The 22,307-nt window shown below is 41.2% G+C and overlaps 1 protein-coding gene across 1 annotated transcript in view; it reads right to left on the bottom strand.

Moving 5' to 3' along the window:
- LOC126236335 (uncharacterized) overlaps positions 1–22,307 on the bottom strand; it is an 86,547-nt gene that overhangs the window by 42,527 nt on the left and 21,713 nt on the right. The window lies entirely within an intron of this gene.

The following is a 22,307-nucleotide window of genomic DNA, read 5'->3' as shown; positions in this document are numbered from 1 at the left end:
CACTTAGAATAAAAATCATTTGTCAAGTAAGTGCTCTTTTTCTATCATCTGTATATTTTTTAAATGGAAATTGTAGCTTTTAAGAAGTATGAATCACAGTGAAGGCATATACACAAACCAAAACACAGTATGGGTTGGGTAAAATATATTGGTTGTACTTGTCACTGTTATTGTGGTTTTCAGTCCAAAGATAGTTGGGTGCAGTTCTCCCCAATACTCTATCCTGTGCAAGCCTCTGAATGACTACTGAAACCTAGAACCATTTGATCCTGCTTGCTGTATTCATCTATTGCTCTCCTCCTACAATTTTACCCCCACACTTCCCTCCAAATCTATACCAATGATTCTTTGATATCTCAGAATGTGTTCTATCAACTGATCCCTTCTTTTAGTCAAGTTGTGCCACAATTTTCTTATCTCCCCACTTCTGTTCAGTATCTCCTCATTAGTTTTGCAAACCCACGTAAGCCTCTGCATTCTTCTGTAAAGTTTTTATGTCCTCTTACCAAATTTTAAAAACTTCTCCAAATTTTTCTTGGTTTCCTTTACTGCTTGCTCAAAGTATAGATGGAATAACACAGGGGATGTGAATTGTAATAAAATATTAACAGGAATATAATTTCACAGGCTTCATACATCCTATTTTAATTTTTTTTTTTTTTTATCTTGTTAGAAAACATGTTCCTGATGGATGTTTGCACTTTCAGCTGTTTTGAATATTTAGTTTATTGTTGACAGTCAAAAGGTTATAGTTGTTTTTGAGTGCTCAGCGAATTTTTATTTTTGAAAAAGATGGATCGAAGAATTTGCATTAAATTTTGCTTTAATAATGGAATAAATCGTAGCACAACATTCAAAATGTTTACTGCAGCGTTTGGTGAATCTACTATGAGTAAGACTAGAGTTAATGAGTGGTACAAATATCTGAAAGTGTGTCGCAAAAAAACTGGAGACGATAACTGCCCTGGATGCCTTAACACATCAGTTACTGACGGCAATGTGGAAGAAATAAAGAAAATGGTTTTGGAAAATTCCCGAATCACCATCAGAGAGGTTTCTGATAACGTTGGCATACCCACTAGCTCATGCACATCAATTTTTTCAGATGTTTTGGGCATGAAGCATGTAGCAGCAAAGTTTATTCCAAAATTGTTAAATCTGACTAGTTCAATCACATGTGTAGGTTCTTCTCATTGTTTTATTCAATTACAATGAGATATTGCATCACAAATTCCTGACTTATGGTCATACAATCAATAAGGGGTACCACATGGAATTTATGCGGTGCTTGCATAAAGCAATTCGAAGAAAATGACCAGAATTGTGGCAAAACCAATCATGGAAATTGCATGACGATAATGCTCTCATTCACACCTCACCTCAATGTTTGTTTGTGATTTTTTGGCAAAAGCAAAACTTTTACATTGACTCAGCCACTGTATTCACTGGACATGGCACCCAGCAACTTCTTCCTATTTCCAAGGCTGAAAAGAATGGTGAAACGTCGTCGTTTTGCCACCACTCATGAGATAAAACAGAATCACTGAAGGAGCTGAACACAATAATGAAAAGTGAGCTCCAGAAGCGCTTCCAAGACAGGAAAAGTGTTGGCACAAGTGTATTACCCCTGAGGGGGTTCCTTTGAAGAGTAGAATGTGGATATTGATGAATAAATACAGATTCTTTAAGATAAACAAAAAATCCTGTTACTTTTTGATCACATCTTGTACATCACAACCCTTTCTTAGTCCCTTCTCAAGTACTATTTCTCTTTCATGCCTCTGAATCTTATAACTGACACTTGGACTTAGTACAAGTTGCAAATAACTTTTAAATGTAAACTTTTTGGTTAGGCTTCACCATGACTGTTACTGATATCAAATGAAACAACAACTTTACCATTCCCTGTCTCACTTCATTTTCTTCTGCAAGGAGTTTCGAAGATTTAAGTCCATATCATCGAGTGGATTTATGTGGGTTAGTATGGCATGCACATGTTGTATTACAACTTTGGTGTAACCTCTGACACAGTTCTCAGAGGTCACAGGCTCATTTCCCTGTTGTGATGTACCTCTTAGACCATCACACTTTATTGTAAATAACTTCTTGCTCCCTGTATTTTATCCTTGCTACCTTCAGAATTTCAGAGTGTATTGTATTCAACATTGTCAAAAGCTTTCTCTGACTCTAAAAATGCTATAAATGTACATTTCCCCTTCTTTATCCTATCTTCTAAGATATGTCATAGGGTCAGTATTGCTTCACTTGTTCCTACATTTCTCTGGAACACAAACTGATTTTCCATGATGTAGACTTCTACAAATTTTTCCATTATTCCATAAGTACTTTGTGTCAGTATTTTGCAACTATGACTTATTAAACTGATATTTTGGTAATATTCATACCTGCTAGCACCTGCTTTCTTTGAAATTGTACTTATTACATTCTTGTTGAACTCTGTTGGTATTTCTCCTGTCTCTTACATCTTGCACATAAGATGGAACAATTTTGTCTTGGCTGGCTCTTCCAAGGATATCAGTAGTTCAGAAACAATGTCATATACTCAAAGATCCTTGTTTCGACTTAGGTCTTTCAGTGCTGTGTCACATTCTTCTTGCATTATCATATCTCATCTTCATCTACTTCCTCTTCCCTATCTATTGCCTTTAATGTTCATTTCCCTTGTACAGCTCCTCCACATATTCCTCCCACCTTTCAGTTTCCCCTTCTTTGCTTAGTACTGGTTTTCCTTTGGACCTCTTGATACTTATACATCACTTTCTCTTTACTCCAAAAGGCTCTTTAATTTTTTCCTAGTTACACATCCTTCCCTAGCCTTGTATTTGTTCTCTAGCCATTTTGCACTTTCTATCAATCTCACCTTTTAAATGTCTGTATTTCCTTTCACCTGCTTCATTTGCTGCATTTTTATATTTTCTGCTGTTGTAAATTAACTTTAGTATGTCCTATGATATCTAACAACTTTTGCTATGGTTTGTCTTTTTACCTGTTTGATCATCATTCCATCTCTCAAAGGTATCCAATAATCTTCTACTGTATTCTTTTCCCCCCATTTCCGTCAATCGTTTCCTAATGCTCCATTTCAGACTCTCAGTAACCTCTGATTTTTTCTACTTATCCAGGTACGATCTCGTTAATTTTATACCTCTCTGCAGCTTCTTCCATTTTGGTCTACAGTTTATAACTAATATGTTATCATCAAAATCCACATCTACATCTGGAATTGTCTAATAGTTTAAAATCTCTGTCTTACCATTACATAATCAATCTGAAACCTACTTCCATGATTCTTAGAAAATGTGTTAGCAGTGATTAAATTATGCCCTGTGCAAAGTTCTACCATGAGTTTCCTATTTTGTTCCTTTTCCCCTGTCAATATTCTCCTACTAATTTTCTTCTCCTCCTCTTCCTACTGCTACCACAATTACATTTTCCTCTCCCTTAACTGTCTAAATAATTTATTTTATCTCATCACACATTACTTCAGTCTCTTCACCATCTCTGGAGCTAAGTGGCATGTTAATTTTAACTACTGTGGAGAGTGTTGGCTTCATGTCTATTTTGGCTCCTATAACACTTTCACTATGCTGTTGGTAGTGGCTTCTTTGCAGTTCTGTATTCATTATTTGACCTACACTTGCATTAATCCTACTTGACTGTGTATTTATAATCCTTTACTCACCTGAACTCATCTACCACTGAACTTCACTAATTCCAACTACAACTTCAAACTGTCCATTTCCCTCAAAATCCATTTTCCTCTTAAAATTCTCTGGCCTACCTGCTCAATTAAATAACTGGACTTTCAAAGTATGTAAATGTTGTAACAGTTTCCTTTGGATTCAAGTGCCTGTTTCAAAAGCTACATATAATTTATAAGCAATGCAGGAAAATTTGTAGTAATGTGAATTTTTTTAAGTCTTCCAGAAATTATGTCTTATTTTAAATTATAAGCTGCATATGTAATTTAATTTATGAACATGAAATACACTCCTGGAAATTGAAATAAGAACACCGTGAATTCATTGTCCCAGGAAGGGGAAACTTTATTGACACATTCCTGGGGTCAGATACATCACATGATCACACTGACAGAACCACAGGCACATAGACACAGGCAACAGAGCATGCACAATGTCGGCACTAGTACAGTGTATATCCACCTTTCGCAGCAATGCAGGCTGCTATTCTCCCATGGAGACGATCGTAGAGATGCTGGATGTAGTCCTGTGGAACGGCTTGCCATGCCATTTCCACCTGGCGCCTCAGTTGGACCAGCGTTCGTGCTGGACGTGCAGACCGCGTGAGACGACGCTTCATCCAGTCCCAAACATGCTCAATGGGGGACAGATCTGGAGATCTTGCTGGCCAGGGTAGTTGACTTACACCTTCTAGAGCACGTTGGGTGGCACGGGATACATGCGGACGTGCATTGTCCTGTTGGAACAGCAAGTTCCCTTGCCGGTCTAGGAATGGTAGAACGATGGGTTCGATGACGGTTTGGATGTACCGTGCACTATTCAGTGTCCCCTCGACGATCACCAGTGGTGTACGGCCAGTGTAGGAGATCGCTCCCCACACCATGATGCCGGGTGTTGGCCCTGTGTGCCTCGGTCGTATGCAGTCCTGATTGTGGCGCTCACCTGCACGGCGCCAAACACGCATACGCCCATCATTGGCACCAAGGCAGAAGCGACTCTCATCGCTGAAGACGACACGTCTCCATTCGTCCCTCCATTCACGCCTGTCGCGACACCACTGGAGGCGGGCTGCACGATGTTGGGGCGTGAGCGGAAGACGGCCTAACGGTGTGCGGGACCGTAGCCCAGCTTCATGGAGACGGTTGCGAATGGTCCTCGCCGATACCCCAGGAGCAACAGTGTCCCTAATTTGCTGGGAAGTGGCGGTGCGGTCCCCTACGGTACTGCGTAGGATCCTACGGTCTTGGCGTGCATCCGTGCGTCGCTGCGGTCCGGTCCCAGGTCGACGGGCACGTGCACCTTCCGCCGACCACTGGCGACAACATCGATGTACTGTGGAGACCTCACGCCCCACGTGTTGAGCAATTCGGCGGTACGTCCACCCGGCCTCCCGCATGCCCACTATACACCCTCGCTCAAAGTCCGTCAACTGCACATATGGTTCACGTCCACGCTGTCGGGGCATGCTACCAGTGTTAAAGACTGCGATGGAGCTCCGTATGCCACGGCAAACTGGCTGACACTGACGGCGGCGGTGCACAAATGCTGCGCAGCTAGCGCCATTCGACGGCCAACACCGCGGTTCCTGGTGTGTCCGCTGTGCCGTGCATGTGATCATTGCTTGTACAGCCCTCTCGCAGTGTCCGGAGCAAGTATGGTGGGTCTGACACACCGGTGTCAATGTGTTCTTTTTTCCATTTCCAGGAGTGTATTAATATACATCATCATGACTAATTTGTGTATATAAAAATAAATACACTATGTAACTCTCTAATATGAGTATTGAAACATAGAAAACTTAACTGAAACCTATAATGAAATGTAACATAATCCTTAAAATGTTGATCGTCTCAGATTTTCAAAGTACAAGTTCCTTCCTCTGAAATAATAGCAGAAACACAACTGTTAGTGAATGAGAGCAAGTAGATCAATGCTAATCTGCTACTGGTCCCTGTTCTTCTTTGTGTACTATCTACACATCACATTGTTAGGGAGTTATCTCTCAGACACCACCTCCACCTCTTCCCTCCATTATTGCAGCAAATGGAACTTTTATTCTGAGCATAGCTGTGAATAATTCAGGACTATCGGGATCTGGCCTGAGTTGCACTGCTCTAACTGGAACTGTAAGGTACCTGAAGTTCACCAGGATTTTCCACATTATGGATATGCATCTCTTTTTGTCCTCAGTCATTTGGTAGCATTATCCAGAATAACATGCTGTGGAGTGCCACTGGAGAGCTGTTGGAACAATGGATCATCTTTATCATGATAAGTACAGTGTTCATAATGCACCACAGCCTACTTGTGTTCTAAGGCACACCTGGCAGCTTTTCCTGAACTCATGTAAGAAACCATAGATAACATACATCAAGATGGATCAATGGAGTCCTGAACCCAAGCTCAATATCTTACCAACTGAAACACTTAATTTGGACTCATCATGAATTACAATTGTTTCTATTCACTCAGTGGCTCATTCATTCATTCGTGTTGTTCTATAGATCCCATCAAGAAGGGATTCATGTTTTGAGGATTCAACTCACCTACTCAAGTTAATAACTCCATTTTTGCTAACACTGATTTGACAATGGATCTAGTCATGTTCTATAGATGCTTCATATGGTAGTCTGATGTCTGCTAATTATTTGTAACCAGGCAGTCTGGCCGCAGACCACAGTTTGCTGCACCAGAGGACTAGATCAATTGTTGAAATGTTGTAAGCAAAAATGGTCTGTTAAAGATGTTGGACACTGAAAAAACATCTTACCAATTAAATACACCTACAAAACCTCACTAACTCATTGTAAAGCCAATCACAACTGTTGTCTTACTTTCATATTTTATATTCTACTTATTTCACTTTCAAGTGTGTGTGTGTGGGGGGGGGGGGGGGGGTAGGACGTCACACAAGCCAACTTGGTGCAGGAGAGGCACCTCAGGACATTTTAATTTCCAAATTTCCACTGTCTATCCTTTTACTAATAAATTCATAAAACTTTGTCAGCATGAAATTTAATCATTTTTTCACTTACTATTGGCTGCATTTGTTGCTATAGGTACACTTTTCTTCATAAGAAAGAGATATTCTTCGATGTATTTTGCACCGCATACAAACCATACTTACAGATGTATGAAACTCTAGAATTTATTTAATTCATGAAAAAATGAATGAGCTGTTACATTTTGAACTTCATGTTTAGAAAAAATTCAAATTTTATAGTCAATTATCTCAATTTTTACCACAGTTTTTAATAGATTTGAAAAATTCTAGAGTTTTGCATTAAGGAGTTTGTGTTTAGTAAGCATACCAAGTTTGAAAGTAATAGGAAATTTATTTTGGGCGTTACATGTGCCTAAGTATAGAAATCTGTGTTTTGCAGAAAATGGCCGTTAAAGTTTCTGCTCGTATTTGGCATTCTTTTAAAACTTTCCAGCACCATAAGCAGGTTCTTTTTCATTTTATAAATCAGTTTTCTTCCTTTTCACATTCCTATGATGTACTCTTCTTGATTTTATCACCTCCAAAAATGATTCATCTGCATTCACTACATGCTCTCAGTCTATCGTATACAAAGCTTCGATGCAGTTCACTCCAAGCTTAAGTCTCATTTTCTCCAAACCATATTTCCTGGTTTGCACACCATAATTAAAACATGAAACTGTACCATAAACACCAATAGCAAGTGCATTTCTTCCCACAAAAATGGTTTTTTGGCAATCTTTCACATAGACATTAGTTGAAACTTTCATTTGGGTTTTGGGTACCGCCACGAAAACATTTCTTCAATAAGTTTTCATTTGCAAGGTCCCTGAATATAAGTTTGATGGCTTCCATTATAGCAGCTGGTAGAGAATTCCTGTGATATTCTTCACCAACAACAATTGACCTTTGGTAGCTCACTGTGATTCACTTCCTCCAGGGCACAAATTGTGGATAGGGTTATCGTCTGTTGACATTTTGTGGAAGTATAAGGCCCAAACTGCTGGCTTCATAGTTTTTCAAGTCCATTGTGTTCCTTCTTACTGCCAAACCATAATATGCCTGTAGCTTGTCAATTTCTGCATCCGTCAGTTGCCCTCTCCCTTTTATTCTGTTCCCATCAGATAACTTTTTTCCTGACAAATCTTGTTTCAACCTTCTAAGTCTAGTGCCAAGCCTTTCATGTACATGTCCAACACATTCTAACTTCTGAACAATAGTCTGAGCTGCATATGGAGCACATTTTTTAACCTCAAGGAAAGCTTTATTATCACCATCACCAAGGTACTTTACACATCGCAGTTTAACAGAGCCAACAGATCTGGTAAACAAACACTTCAATATCTAGTACTTTGCCAGCGTCAACAGATGTTGTTGTAACACCATCATTCAAAGGAGTGTGCCCTCTTTTTCACCAGGTACCATCAAAATCGGCCACTATGCCCTGTCACCATCATTTTCAACTGAAGTGTACGCAAGCTAGCGTACAGTGTATATGTGTAAGATTTAGTGCTAAGCACAAGTGAAAGATTCCATGCAACAACATCTCTGACATCTATGTTTATTCTTTGCTTTCCAACTATATTATTTATTCTGTTGTTTGTTCACTCTGTCACTTGAATGTCATTTTGTGTTACGGGTAATTCCTAAAGTAATAAAAAGAGTTTTGCTAACCCATAACAGTTGGTGACCCCGATGTGACATTCGATGGTCACAGGCGTTCAATCCAACACATGTTTACACTCCGTACCGTACTGCATCACAAAAAGTACAGTCACGTCAACCGCATCGCACACTCAACTGCTTCGCGCATCTTCTGCACTCCATGGCAGGCGTGCCACGCATCTGTAGCCTACTGCTTTTGCAGTATTACTACAATGGTAGATCAAGTTCCTGTACCACTAGCAGACACACCTGCTGGTGCAATGATAAACCACATCACAGTAAACCCACCGCCGTTCTGGTAACAAAATCCTATGCTATGATTTGCGCAGTTGGAAAGCCAATTTGTCCAAGCAAAAGCCACCACAGACCATACAAAATATAGTTATGTTGTAGCAGCACTCGGCAAAGAGATGGCACTGGAGGTGCAGAATATTCTATCATCAATGCCGAGCGTGGACCGATATTCGAAAATTTAAGAGTGCCCTAATCACATGACTTCTGCAATCTGAGGTGAAAAAGCTGGAAAAACTACTTCATACCGAAGAGATGGGCAATCGCACTCCATCGTAGCTGCTGTGCCGATTATGTATGTTGACAAGCAACGCAGTAAGCAATGACATTCAGTGAAGCAACTGGCTATCATGCCTAACTCCTGTCATCTAAAAGATTCTAAATGTGTGCACCAGCAATATAGATGCATTAGCGCAAAGTGCCGATAGAATATTTGAAATGTATCCATATGTGTGCATTGCAACAGTTAGTATACAACCGCAGACGGACTGCAACTTTGCTGTGCCACAAGCTCAGATCACTGAACTTTCTACACAAGTCACCGCACTGTGAACTCAGAACAGTCTCCGATCTCGTAGCTACCACTCACCCGGGAAACATAGTCACTCACCTTTGGCTATGAAAGTGTACTGATCCTACTGCCGTTTTGGGTCCGAGGCATGAAAGTATAGCCCACCTTGTGAGCAGGGAAAAGAACAGGAGCTCAGTGATGATGGCCACTGATGCTCCAAACAGCAGCTGTCGATTGTTTATCATGGACCAAGGTCTGAAATTACAGTTCCTAGTAGACACAGGCGCAGATGTGTTAGTCTACCCGTCTGCCCATTTGCCATCTCATAAGCGTGCCATCTCTTTGCAGCCAATGGTTCTACAGTAGCTGTATATGGTTGTACCACATTAGTGTTAAGCCCAGGCCTATGAAGCATGCTTGAGTGGCAGTTTGTCGTGACAGACATCACACATCCTATACTGGGGGCAGATTTTTTATCTTTTTATGGACTTGTACCTGACCTCAGGCATCGATACCTGCTGGACACTAGTACTAACGTAGCTAGCAGAGGACTAGTATGTCATGTGGAAGATGCTAGCATCAGAGTGACAACTGGAAATTCTCTTTTTATTGGACTTTTGAAACAGTTTCCCGAGATCACATGTCAAGCTCCCACACTAGCTCCCTTACAGCACTACACAGTGCACTACATTTTGACCAGGCCTGGGCCACCTGTTCATGCTCGACCACGACGTTTAACGCCACAGAAATTGAAAGTAGTTAAACAGGAATATGCATCCATGTTTGCAAAGGGGATCTGTTGTCCGTCAAGTAGTAGTTGGGCATACCCCCCTCCATGTGGTACCGAAAAAGAACAACGGATGGCGTCCTTGTGGAGACTATTGACAGCTAACTGCAAGAATGATTCCAGACCGGTACCCTATACCACACATTGAGGATTTCACATCCAATGTCTACAGTAAGAGCATATTCTCCATGCTGGATCTCGTTAGAGCTTTTTACTGGATACCCGTGGCACCAGTCGACGTTCTTAAGATAGCTGTATGCACACATTTCGGGTTGTTCGAGTTCACTTGCATGCCTGTCAGGCTATATAACGCTGCTCAGACATTCCAAAGATTTATGGATGAGGTCACACGTGACTTCGATAATTGCTAATACATAGATTATGTTTTGATCATATCATGCTCAGAAGCTGTCACACCTACAGCAACTCTTTACCCGTCTATGTGAGTATGGCCTCATTATTAATTCGTCCAAATGCATCTTTGGGGCAATAGAAATTCAATTTCTCAGCTATATCATTAATGCTCAAGGAAATTGGCCCTAAAAAGAAAAGGTAGATGCAATACTTGATTTTCTGCAACCTACTACAATGAAGGAACTACAATGTTTCCTCGATGTCACGAACTTCTATCATCGTTTTGTCCTTAATCACGCACACCTCTGAACAAATTCATACAAGGCAAACCAAGACCAAAGGATAAACTTCAGTGAAACCTAGAAGTTGTCATGGTATTTCCTGATTTGAAGACTGCCATCACTGAAGCAGCACTCTTGGCGCACCCAGTACCACAAGCACAATTTGCTCTGATGGTTGATGCGTCTGCCTCCTCAATTGCTGCTGCACTACAACAACACGTGGATGAACACTGGCAACCAATAGCCTTCTTTAGCAAAAAGTTGCCACCTTCACAGCAAAATCGGTTAACGTACAACCTTGAGCTATATGCTGCCTATGCAACCATCAAAAAGTTCTGACACATGTTAGAGGGACAGCGATTTGTTTTGGTAATGGATCACAAGCCACTAATTTATGTTTTCCGACAGAGCCCAGATAAAGCTTCACCATGACAGCTTCAACATCTTGATTTCATTGGTCAATTTACTACTAACATCACTCATGTCGAATGTGAACTGAATGTGCTAGCTGACGCACTCTCGCATATAGAAGCTATTTCTGAACCAATTCACTTTGAAGCTCTCACGGTGGTGCAACAATTGGATGATGAATTACATGATTTGTTGGTGCAACCGACAGGCATGCAATTCCATCGCATCGCACTACCTCCATCAGCCGTTGAGCTATATTGTGACATTGCCAATAACAGACCACGGCCACTCATTACTGCACACTTCCGGCAACAGATTATCACCTTGCTGCACAACATGTCACACCCAGGTGTTAAAACCAAAACAAACATGGTGAAGCGAGCATTCGTCTGGCTGCATATGGACAGAGAGTGTAAGCAATTTGTATGACAGTGCATGGCTTGTCAAAGGAATAAAATTAGCAGACATGTCAGATCACCACTTCAAAGCTTCATCCCTACAAATCTACAGTTTGAACATATACATTTAGATCTCATAGGACCTCTCCTGCCGATGGAAAGATACAATTACTGTCCCGTAGCTATAGACCGATATACGAGGGGCATTTGAAAAGTCCATGCAAAGTCCGAGAAATGGCACTACCGGGGCGTATCGAGGTCATGTTTAGTTGGTAGCATCTTTGGAAAGCACACACACCAAGTTTCAGCCATATTAGTCTGTTTCTTTGTGTTTGGCATTCATGTGAATCAAGGAAGTTAAGTGATTGTCAAAAAATGGACGAAAAAGAATTTCGCGTGGTGATTAAACATTACTTTATGAAAGGCAAAACGCCTCAGGAGACTAAAGAGAAGCTTGATAATCATTACAGTGACTCTGCACCTTTGATTAGAACAGTTTATAAGTGGTTTCCAAATTTTCGGCGTGGCCATATGGGCACAAGTGATGCTGAACGTTCTGGACACCCTGTGGAGTTACGACTCCAGAAATGATCGATAAAATCCAGGATATGGTGATGGATGACAGAAGAGTTAAGATACATGAGATTGCTAGTGCTGTGAGCAACTCGAATGAAAGGGGAGATAATATTTTGCATAAACATTTGGACATGAGAAAGCTATCTGCAAGATGGGTTCCGTGATTGCTCACACTTGACCAAAAATGGTATCATGTGAAGTGTTGCAAGGATGGTTTGCAGCTGTTCAGGAAGAATACGCAGGACTTTAAGCATCGTTTCATCACTGTGGATGAAACATGGATACCTTACTACACTCCTGAGACCAAACAACAATCTAAACAATATGTTACCAAGGGAGAATCTGCACCAAAAAAGGCAAAGACCATTCCTTCAGCTGGAAAGGTTATGGCGACTGTCTTTTGGGATTCGCAAGGGCCCTCCATCTAAATTGCAACACTTCACTGTCCACCACTCCCACCATACTATCCCTCCCCCTCCCCACCCCAGCCTTCTACTTACCCCCACTCAGTGGCCACTCCAACATGTACTGGTGCTGCTACTCACAGTGTGGTTTCAGCTCTCTGAGACTGCAGACGTGTGTGCAGGTTGCATTTGTTTGAGTGTGTGTGTGCGCGCATGTGTGTCTACTGCTGACAAAGGCCTTAATGGCCGAAAGCTATAATTGAGTGAATCTTTTTGTTGTGCCTATTGTGACTCAGCATCTCCACTATATGGTGAATAGCAACTTTCCTTCTCTGGTATTGCAGCACAAATGTCATATGGTTATATAATGTATAGCACCAGATTTGCAGCTGGTGGCCATAATTGGAACTAACATTTTTTACAGAGTAAATCGGTTCCACATTAACACATTAGCATATCTTCATATTACCATATCTAGCAAGGTTTGCTGCCATACAATAATTACAGCCCATACTTGGCCTGTGTGAGTAGCTGCACTTTAATTATAACCACCTGGTACTGAGTGTGCTTGTAATGATGATGGTAAATAAATATTATGTTAAAACACACTAAAAGCACTAGAAAGTCCTGCAGAATAAAACCAGTTATTTTACTTTTTCAAACTAACTTCCACTGCACTCAGTACAGCTCTTTTTCTCCCAAAATCACTCACTCCAGTGGTTATTTTCTTTCATTTTTCTGAGCTGTACACATACAAGATTCTACTCCTCCACAAACTCTTTATCTACATAAAATCTCTCTGCTTTCTGTCAAGTCTCCACTCAAACACACACACACACACACACACACACACACACAGGCACAAGCATCTTGTTTAATGACTTATTTGAAGCAATATATAAATGAAGCAAGTTTCATTACCTGCAACAATGTTATTGAAGTATATGTGCACCAATTTAAAAACACCGAAAAAAAATTGCAACACCAAGAAGGAGTCATGCAGCATAAATGAAAGTTGGTAGGCATGTTTCTATATCTGAAAGATGATATATATTCCAGTTTTGCACCAGTTGTATTACACTGTACCACTAGAAGGATGCAAATCAGGTTTGCTTAAAATACACATTCTAATGATCATGAATGTTTGTTACCTATGAGATTCATCATGGTGAGTTGATGTTAGTCAGGAATACCTTTAGGGTGACAAAGACACCATTATCAACACCTCACTGAGTTTGAAAGAGGTCATGTAATAGGGCTATGAGAAGCTGGATGTTCCTTCTACGATATTGCAGAAAGACCTGGCAGCAATGTAGCTACTGTACTGTACATAACTGCTAGCAACAGTGATCATGAGACTGTACAGTACAAGAAAACCAGGTTCCGGAAAGCCACGACACTACCGAGAGGGATGACTGTCATTTTCAGTGTGAGACTCTGGCATGTTGTACTGCATCTGCAGCAGCAATCAGAGCAACAGTTGCCACTACAGTGCCATAATGAACTGTTACAAATTGCTTACTTCAAAGACAGCTCTTAACCAGACACCATTTAGCATGAATTCCACTGATCCCAAGCCATTGCCAATTGAGAGCTCATTGGAGGGCAGGGTTGAGGTCTGTTATGTTTTGCTGGTGAAAGCTGGTTCTGCCAAGGTGCCAGTGATGCCCTGTCTTTGTGCTAAACACACTGGACCTACAGCTGGAGTTATGGTCTGGAGTGAAATTTTGTAAGACAGCTGGACTACTCTCATGGTTATCCCATGCACACTGACTGCAAATTTGTAATCAATCTGGTGAGTCAACCTGTTAGGCTGCCATTCATGAACAGCATTTCAGGGGGTTTCTCCAACAGGATAAAGCCCATCCACATAGTGCTGTTGTAACCCAACATGCTCTAGTATGGAGTGTCGACATGTTAGCTTGGCCTGTTCGATAACCAAATATACCTCCCAATCGAGCATATATGGGACATCATCAGACAACTCCAGTGCCATCCACAAACAGCATTAACTGTCCCTATATTGACTGACAAGTGCATGCATGCACTTGACATTCTGGTGGGTACACTTGTTATTAACGTACCAGCATTTCACATTTGGAATGATTTATCTCATGTTTACATTAACCTGTGATCTTGCAATGTTAATCACTTAAATATGTTATCTAGACAAATGTATTCCCAAAATTTCATTACTCTAGATTAATTATTTTTTGGAGTTGCGATTTTTTTTCTGTCAGTGTGTTTTCTGCATTTCTTTGCACTACATGACATGATGTGCTGCAATTCCTCTGCCAAGAAGTGCAACAGCCACAATTAACAATGCCTGTTATACTTGATTTGACCTTCTAGAAACGAGAAAATTCACATTTAGTTCTTCTTCCCATTCTATTCATATATTGAATATGAGGAGAATGGCTACTTTAAAAGCCTCTGTGCACACTGTAATTGATCTAATGTTGCTTTTGTAGTTCCTACAATAGCAATCAAAAGAAGGTTGTGGTATATTCTTAGATTTCTCACTTAATACTGGTCCTTAAAGCTTCATATATAGACTTTCCCAGGACAGTTGATATCTTTTTTTCAAATGTCTGCCATTTCACAGTTTCAGCATTTAAATCATACTCCACCACAAATCAAACTTACATGTGGCAATTTGTGCTGTCCTTTAAATACATTCAAAATCTCTTGTCATTCCTATTTGGCATGGGTCCCACAAAACTGAGTAATATTCTATGATAGGTTGTCCAAGTGTTTGACTGAACCTATGTGACTATTCATATCCTCCTAAAATAACATGCTAAAGTATTTGCATGATTTGACTGATTCCAATTGTGATTTACTGATATTGTATTCATTACGTATTACATTTGTGTGCATGAAGTGCACAGTTTCACATCTCTGAACATTTGCAAGTAGTCAATTTTGTAATATCTTATCAAGATCTCAGTGGATATTTCTTCTGCTTTCTCGGATAGTATTTTATTACAGATACCTGCATTATCGGCAAAGAGGTTACTCCTAACAATAGAATTGCAGAATTGGTTAAAGTGACCATTTTGAAATTGTGTCCATCTGTAACAAGAATACTTGTTTCTGTGAAGCTTTGAAATTGTATGACTTTTATTCATTTTCAACAGTGGTTTCATTGTAGAAATTACCCACATTTAACTATACTAACTGCTTTTATTTCTTATTGTATATTCAGAACCACACCAGTGGTCATTTTTATCACTTAATGTTTCTTTTTGCACCAAATTTGTCTTACAAGGAACCCCTTCAGTGCAAAGCTACAAAAAGCCAGTGATATTTACATCATTCAACACCCCACTTACTGTCTACCATGCAACCACAATATTGGCTGCCAGTGACAACACAGGGGCTGTGACAGGAGGTATTCAATGGTGAGCACAGCATGAGGCTACAGAGTGTACTTTTATTGCTTTATTGAAAAGTAACTCACAACAATGCTGTAGTAGTGGAGATACGAAGCAGAATAATGGCAACGATAAACAAAGCAAACATTGTATTATATCCAGAACAACAGTTGCCAAAGTTGACATTTCATCAGAAAAGAGCCCAAGGAATTTTGCAGAGTGAGAAAGAAGTGGCAGATGAAATACTAGCATTTCTGCAAGATGAGTGAGTGGAATGTATGGAGTCACGTATGCTCGACTGTGCAGACAATGTACACGAGGAGTACAGTGATGACGATACATGCTTAACAAGTGAAGGTGGTACTGAAAAAGGTGTCAAGCCATTTAGTTAACCTTCCTTGTCAGACAGGAAACCACAATTCCTGTCTCCAGTGAAACATAGTAAAGGACTATTGTGGTCCACAGAGTGCGTATTAAACATAATTACATACATGGAAGATCATCTGCAGCACATTAAAAAAACAATTTTGAACAGATTTCGAATAAGTGCACAGCAATACGACAGTGTAGTGCATAATTAAACCTATGGATATTGAAGGGAGGTCAAAGCACACTTGTTACAAAAACTGGTGTTCACACATTTCAAGGATGCTCGATACAATTTACAAGGTGTGTGTGATAATGACCTACTACGTTATGCACATCAAATTGCACACAACACAGATTACATTGATTTCAAGGGAAGCAGGGGATGGTTGCATAACTTCAAACAGTGCTACAGAATTGGTAATTTCAAACAAATTGTCAACTGCAGAATCGGCCTGAATATTTCTAGATGAGATAAACAATTTTATCTCATAGTTCAGTAACGAATTTACTTTCAACTCCAACCAACCAGTATTTGAAGAGGAAATGCAAATGTAAAGAACCCTGGAAATTAGAGGTACCCAAGTTGGTTGTATCAAGATCATCTAACATCAGTGCCTTAACATGGTCATATAAAATTATGCCAAGTGTTCTTGTGTATGATAAATTGGCTGAAAAGTTATTTATTGTGCTGTGAGAAGTTGGAGGTGCTTTGCCTCCTATGATTCTCTCTTGTGTGTGTGATCTTGGAAGGGCAATAGGGAATGTTTATGTCACAGCATGCAATAGTGGGAAAATAGGTGTAAGAGAACCACAACTATGGTATGAGTCTCTGAATGTTTGTTTTTTCTGTGCCTATAAAATATATTATTGTGCTATGAGCAGCTACACCTTAAAGCGTAGCTAGTTTCATGGTAAGCTCCATGACAGATTGTCTCGCTTTCAGTTGCATGCCATCACAGTCCATCAGTTTTCATCACCCTGTTCCACCACTATGATTCTATATAGCCATTCTTTAGCAGTGGATACCTAGCTAACATTGCGCACAATTTGTAACTCCCAAGGAGTTCACCTTTGATCTTGATAGCACGAATCTTTGTGATCACTGTGGTGCACCATTTTTCATTTGGTGTTCATGGTGCAAGTTAACGATTTGTTTTGAACATTTCTTGAATGTTGACAATGTCCATCTTGTGAAGTGTATTATATACATCCCATAGAAGGTTTATCTCTGCACTGTCTCAGACACTCATTTTCTGTTGCCCTCCTGATGCATATGGTGAGTCATTAGCACTAATATTTTTCCTGTCATAACCGTTAAAACCACACTTTCAAATGAGGATTACTAAAGATTGAACTTGCAACCTCGCCCTCAAGGACTTCATTAGAGAAATGCAAATGCTCAGTTTTGCATGACTTGATTGTGATGATACATCTTCAAGTTTCTGAGCTGATTAATGTGTCTTGCTATATCTAAAGTACTCAGTTGTGTGTTAGTCACGATTGAGAGATTGAAAAGGATTCATAAGTTGTCAGACCAGAAACTAATGGAATACTTAGAATATCTGCAGCAAATTTCAGAGCAACTTTTCAAAGGCAGTGAAACTGAAAGACAAGTAGAAACTAGCTGCGATGATTGTAGTCCATATTGTGATGACTCAAGTGAAAGTAATTATGATATGTCCAGAGATGTTACACCAATCTTAATAGCAGCAAGATTAATGCTTCCATCAAAACCATCATATCATTCAGGAAGGGCTGACATCTGATGCAACAAAGGAAGGTATGGATAAAGAGGTATTACTTTCACCATTTCTTGAGGATCATTCCAAATTCAGAAAAGATGGAACAGAATGGGATACACTAAACCATATTTTTTATGCACCTGGAAGACTACAAAAGCCAGATAACAGGACCAGCACCACTTGTGAAAAGAAACACAGAGACAGACACCCATAGGCAATTTGGAAACAACAGTTGATTTGCTTGCCTTTCTGAGCTAGATGCATTTATTGAAATTTTGCATGTCTATGATTCTTTTTGTGCCAAAGGAACAGATGTTCATAGCTTGTGATCAAAAGGCAGGGGACCAGACTTCTTTGTGACATAATGCCAAGAGAGAGATTTAGAGACATTGTGCATTTTTTCATTTTGGTATCAGGGAGCCCAGGGGAGCATAATGAACAAAAACTGGCTGCAAAATTTCTATCACACTGAGATATGTTGGATATAAATAAAATTTTAAATAGATGCTCAACAAATCACAGTTTCATACAAAGTGTACTAATTAACTGAGACATTATGATTTTGTAAAAATGCATCACTTGAAAAAACATAGTATGCATTATGGGACACACTCAGTAACTCAGAATGTCCACATAGTTAATAACAGTGGCCTGACTGAGCCTTGGAAAAAATTGCTGTTTTGAAGTGTGCACCACACGCGTAGTGTGAAGCAGTTGCCCTCCATTTCAGGCAGTGGCGCCGCTGTGGCAATCGCAGCTTTGGTGTCTCCCTCTGGTGGGAAAGGGGAAAGGTTGCCTATTCACATGTATTTAAGGGGTGCTATGAGCTCGCCAGTTGGTCAGTCTGGGTCAGTCCCTCGTCCCCAGCTTGCTAGTCTGTCTCTCGTCCGCATTTGTTAGGCAGTTAGTGCCTGTCTGTCGTTCGGATCAACCTTTAAAGCCAGCAAAATGAGAGTCTTTCCACTCCGCCAGTGAGAGAACTCAGCAAGTGGTCACCTGGTCGGGGCTTAGTTCCTGCATCTGAGTCTGCGCGTTAGGCCGCCAGTCTGCTCAAGTTGCTCAGGCAATGGTCATTGGCAGTTGGATCGATCAGTTGGTCGGTCATGCACTGAGACACAAGATGACTTGTCCGTCTTGAGTGTCGGCGCATGTGAGGTCGCCACGTGGCTACAGTTGGCCGCGGTGTATAGCGAGGGGTAGTGACTTCATGGTCGACATGAGAGCAACTGGAGTCAACCCACGACATCAGTCTGGCCGGTGCGAGCTGCGACACCTTGAGACGGGAGATCGGCGCACCTTCCTGCGTCTGTTGAAGTGGCTGGCAGCAGATGGTTCGGGAGAGCGATTTGGGGGTGCTGCACCAGGTCTTCTCAAGAAATCACAATTTATTAGAAGTTAAGTGATTGGTGATATGTTGTTTGATTTACTCTTGTTGAATTCTACTTGTTTTCTTGGTGATGTCACCAGCTGTTTTGCATTGGGGTCGTCCCACCATTCTTCTCCGTTTGCCCACCCGCGGGAAGGTGGTTGTTTATAAATTGGGTGGTCCGTTTTTCCCTTGTGGAGTAGGGGTGGGTTAGAGCAACCTGTGGTTCGGGTTGTTCAGTAATCTCCCAATCAATCTACCGTACATTAGTAGCTGCCTCTGTCATGTTTGTCGGATTTGGTGTGTTAATGAATTTATTGCTTGGAGGGTAATGGCCCAATACCTGAAATATGTTTTGACCTTTGGAAACTTTGATATTATTGCCTATGATCTTGAGAGGCGGTATCTGTGTACTGTAGAGCATCTTAACTATTGTTTGGCCAACCTTGTAGAATTTTATATAAGATTGCATTTCATGGGCTTTTATTTAAATGATCATTTTAGTATATAAAGTTGCCACCCTTTCACCGTAAGCTTGATGCAGGGAATGTGTTTTAAGGAAAACTCCCTTGCACAGTTAAGAGAAACTGGAGGTGGAGGGAAGGACCCAGATGGTTCTGGTAATGAAGCAGCCAGTGAAATCAAGCATTCTGTCTTCAGCTTTTATTTGTGCCATAGGGTGGTCTATTTTGCTCTTGGCCTCAGTTTAATGGCGGCCGTTCATCCTGGTGGGCAGCCAACTGGTAGTCATACCAATATAAAAAGCTGTACAATGATTGCAGCAGAGCTGGTGTATGATGTGGCTGCTTCAAAGGTGACCAAGCCTCTGATGGAGTACGATAAGCCTGTGACAGGACTGGAATAGGAAGTGCTGGATGGTTGGATTTGGATTGGGCAGGTCTTGCACCTGGGTCGTCCACAGCAATATAATCCCCGTGGCAAAGGATTGGGATTGGGAGTGGCATAGGGATGGACTAGGATGATGTGTTGCTTGAAAGTGCTACAAAACATGACTTTAGGAGATGTGAGAAGGATCTCGGGTAGGATGTCCTTCATTTCAGGAACTGATGACTGATAATCAAACCATTACAAAGGATGTGGTTGAATTGCTCCAGTCTGGGATGGTACTGGGTGATGAAGGGAGCACTTCTTTGTAGCTGGTTCTTTTGGATAATGGGAGGACTGGGGATGTGCGGGGAAATGACAAGGGAGATCTCGTCATGGACTAGGTCTGGTGGTGGTGCCTGTCTGTGAAGGCCTTGGTGAGACCCCCAGTTGGAAAAGAAAGTTCTCCTCTTTCACTCCCCATATCCCCCCTCCAACCACTCATCCCCATCTCCCTGTCCCTCCGCCCCCAGCACTGCAACTGTTGACAGCCTAGTCCCCACCCACTTGAACAGATAGCACTCTTCTCCCCCCCCTCCCCCAATATCCTGCTATCCTTTCCCTTTCCCTCCCCCTCTGGACTGCTGTTTCCATTCTAAGTAATAGCTGCATTCTAGTCTGTGCAGCTGGAGATGACAGTCATCTGTACATGAGGCATGCTTGTTTGTGAGAATGAATGTGTGTGTGTGTGTGTGTGTGTTTCCTTTTCTGAAGAAGATTTTGGCTGAAAGCTAATGTGTAACTTCTTTTCACTGTGCCTACCTGCAACTCAGTGTGTCATCTTCATGGTAAGTAGCAATCTATCTTTTCATTATATTGCTGATATTTCAATCTGGTGTTTCCACTGTTTGAGATACATATTTCAAACGCATATATTTATTAAACTGTACAACATACAACTACAAAACTTGGGACATATATTTACAAATCTCTCAAGTTTATATTACAGATGTTCAATATGTCCTCAATCAGTGACACAAACGTATCACACTGATACTTAAAATTCCTCCCATACTTACGTAAGTATGTCCATCACTGATGTTATGGCAGTACAGATCAAGTTCTTCAACTCTTCTAGGTTCTGTGGTGGCATTTGTGCATTTTTGATATCTCTAACGTTTATGCAGCTCCAGATTTAGTATATGTTGTCATTACCTTGATTACTGTTGTAACTCACAAAGCAAGATGATAGCATACCCAAAAATGCTCGTAAAGAGTGCGGAGCACCATGACTCATGGTTCCCTTGAACAAACACTGAGTGTCAACCAAACTGGGGAGCAGTGAGTCTGAAAGCACTATCTGGGATGAATAGGGAACTAATGGAGTGCTACAGCAAGAAGTATTCACACACAAATGCAAGTGAGTATAGGCTGAAGTAAACAAGAATCAAGATTAGTGGCAACAAGCAGCTGACTCCAGCAGCACTTCCTAAGCCACAACAAGGATCTCCATAGAGGTTCCTCCTGGGTGCTCTCTGCTGGGACATCATGGGCAGTGCTGGGGATGGTGACTGGAGGCTGGTGGTCAAGAGCTAATGAGGACTGGGCAGCAACCTCAGCCAGCTGCTGTGATGATGGAGGGATATACTCCAGCTCCATCAGGTCCACCCCAGGCCAACAGTTCTATGTGGTGGATATCACTGGTCAAGGGCACAAATTATACAGCAAGCAGTGCATGGCAAGGAGGTTGGAAACATCTGTGGGTGTCACTTAGTGCTTTGGAGCTCAGGTTAGTTAATCCATCCCACCTGCATAAATGTCTCCTGTATGTCTGAGTTGTTGTGTCCATTGCTCAATCTGATGCAGGCATAGCTGCTTAGTGTGGCCTATCAAGTGCTGCTGACACACTGCAACAATATAAAGTTATTGCCCCTTATATCCCACCATGATGCCTTACATCCACTCCGGTGTCTACCTGAATGTGTGTGCCCAGAAAGTGAAACCTTGCCAACACCCAGGCATGGTCCATGTGCCAGAGGGGCAAGCCCTCAGGTACAGTTGGTCAAAGAGACTGCAACACTGACAGCCGTGCACCACCTCAGCCACTTATTGGAGTTGCTCAGTAAGCATCATGTCTAGGAAATGCTGAGGCTGTTTCCTTTATTTGTGATTTGAATGTCTTTACTAGTGCTCAACCCCTATATGTGATGCCATTCAGAATGATATGTGGTCAGGTGCTGAATTT

The sequence above is a fragment of the Schistocerca nitens genome, chromosome 2, assembly GCF_023898315.1.
Source record: "Schistocerca nitens isolate TAMUIC-IGC-003100 chromosome 2, iqSchNite1.1, whole genome shotgun sequence".
NCBI lineage: Eukaryota > Metazoa > Arthropoda > Insecta > Orthoptera > Acrididae > Schistocerca > Schistocerca nitens.
The sequence above is the reverse complement of the archived record's forward strand: the minus strand, read 5'-3'. Positions and strand labels throughout refer to the sequence as shown.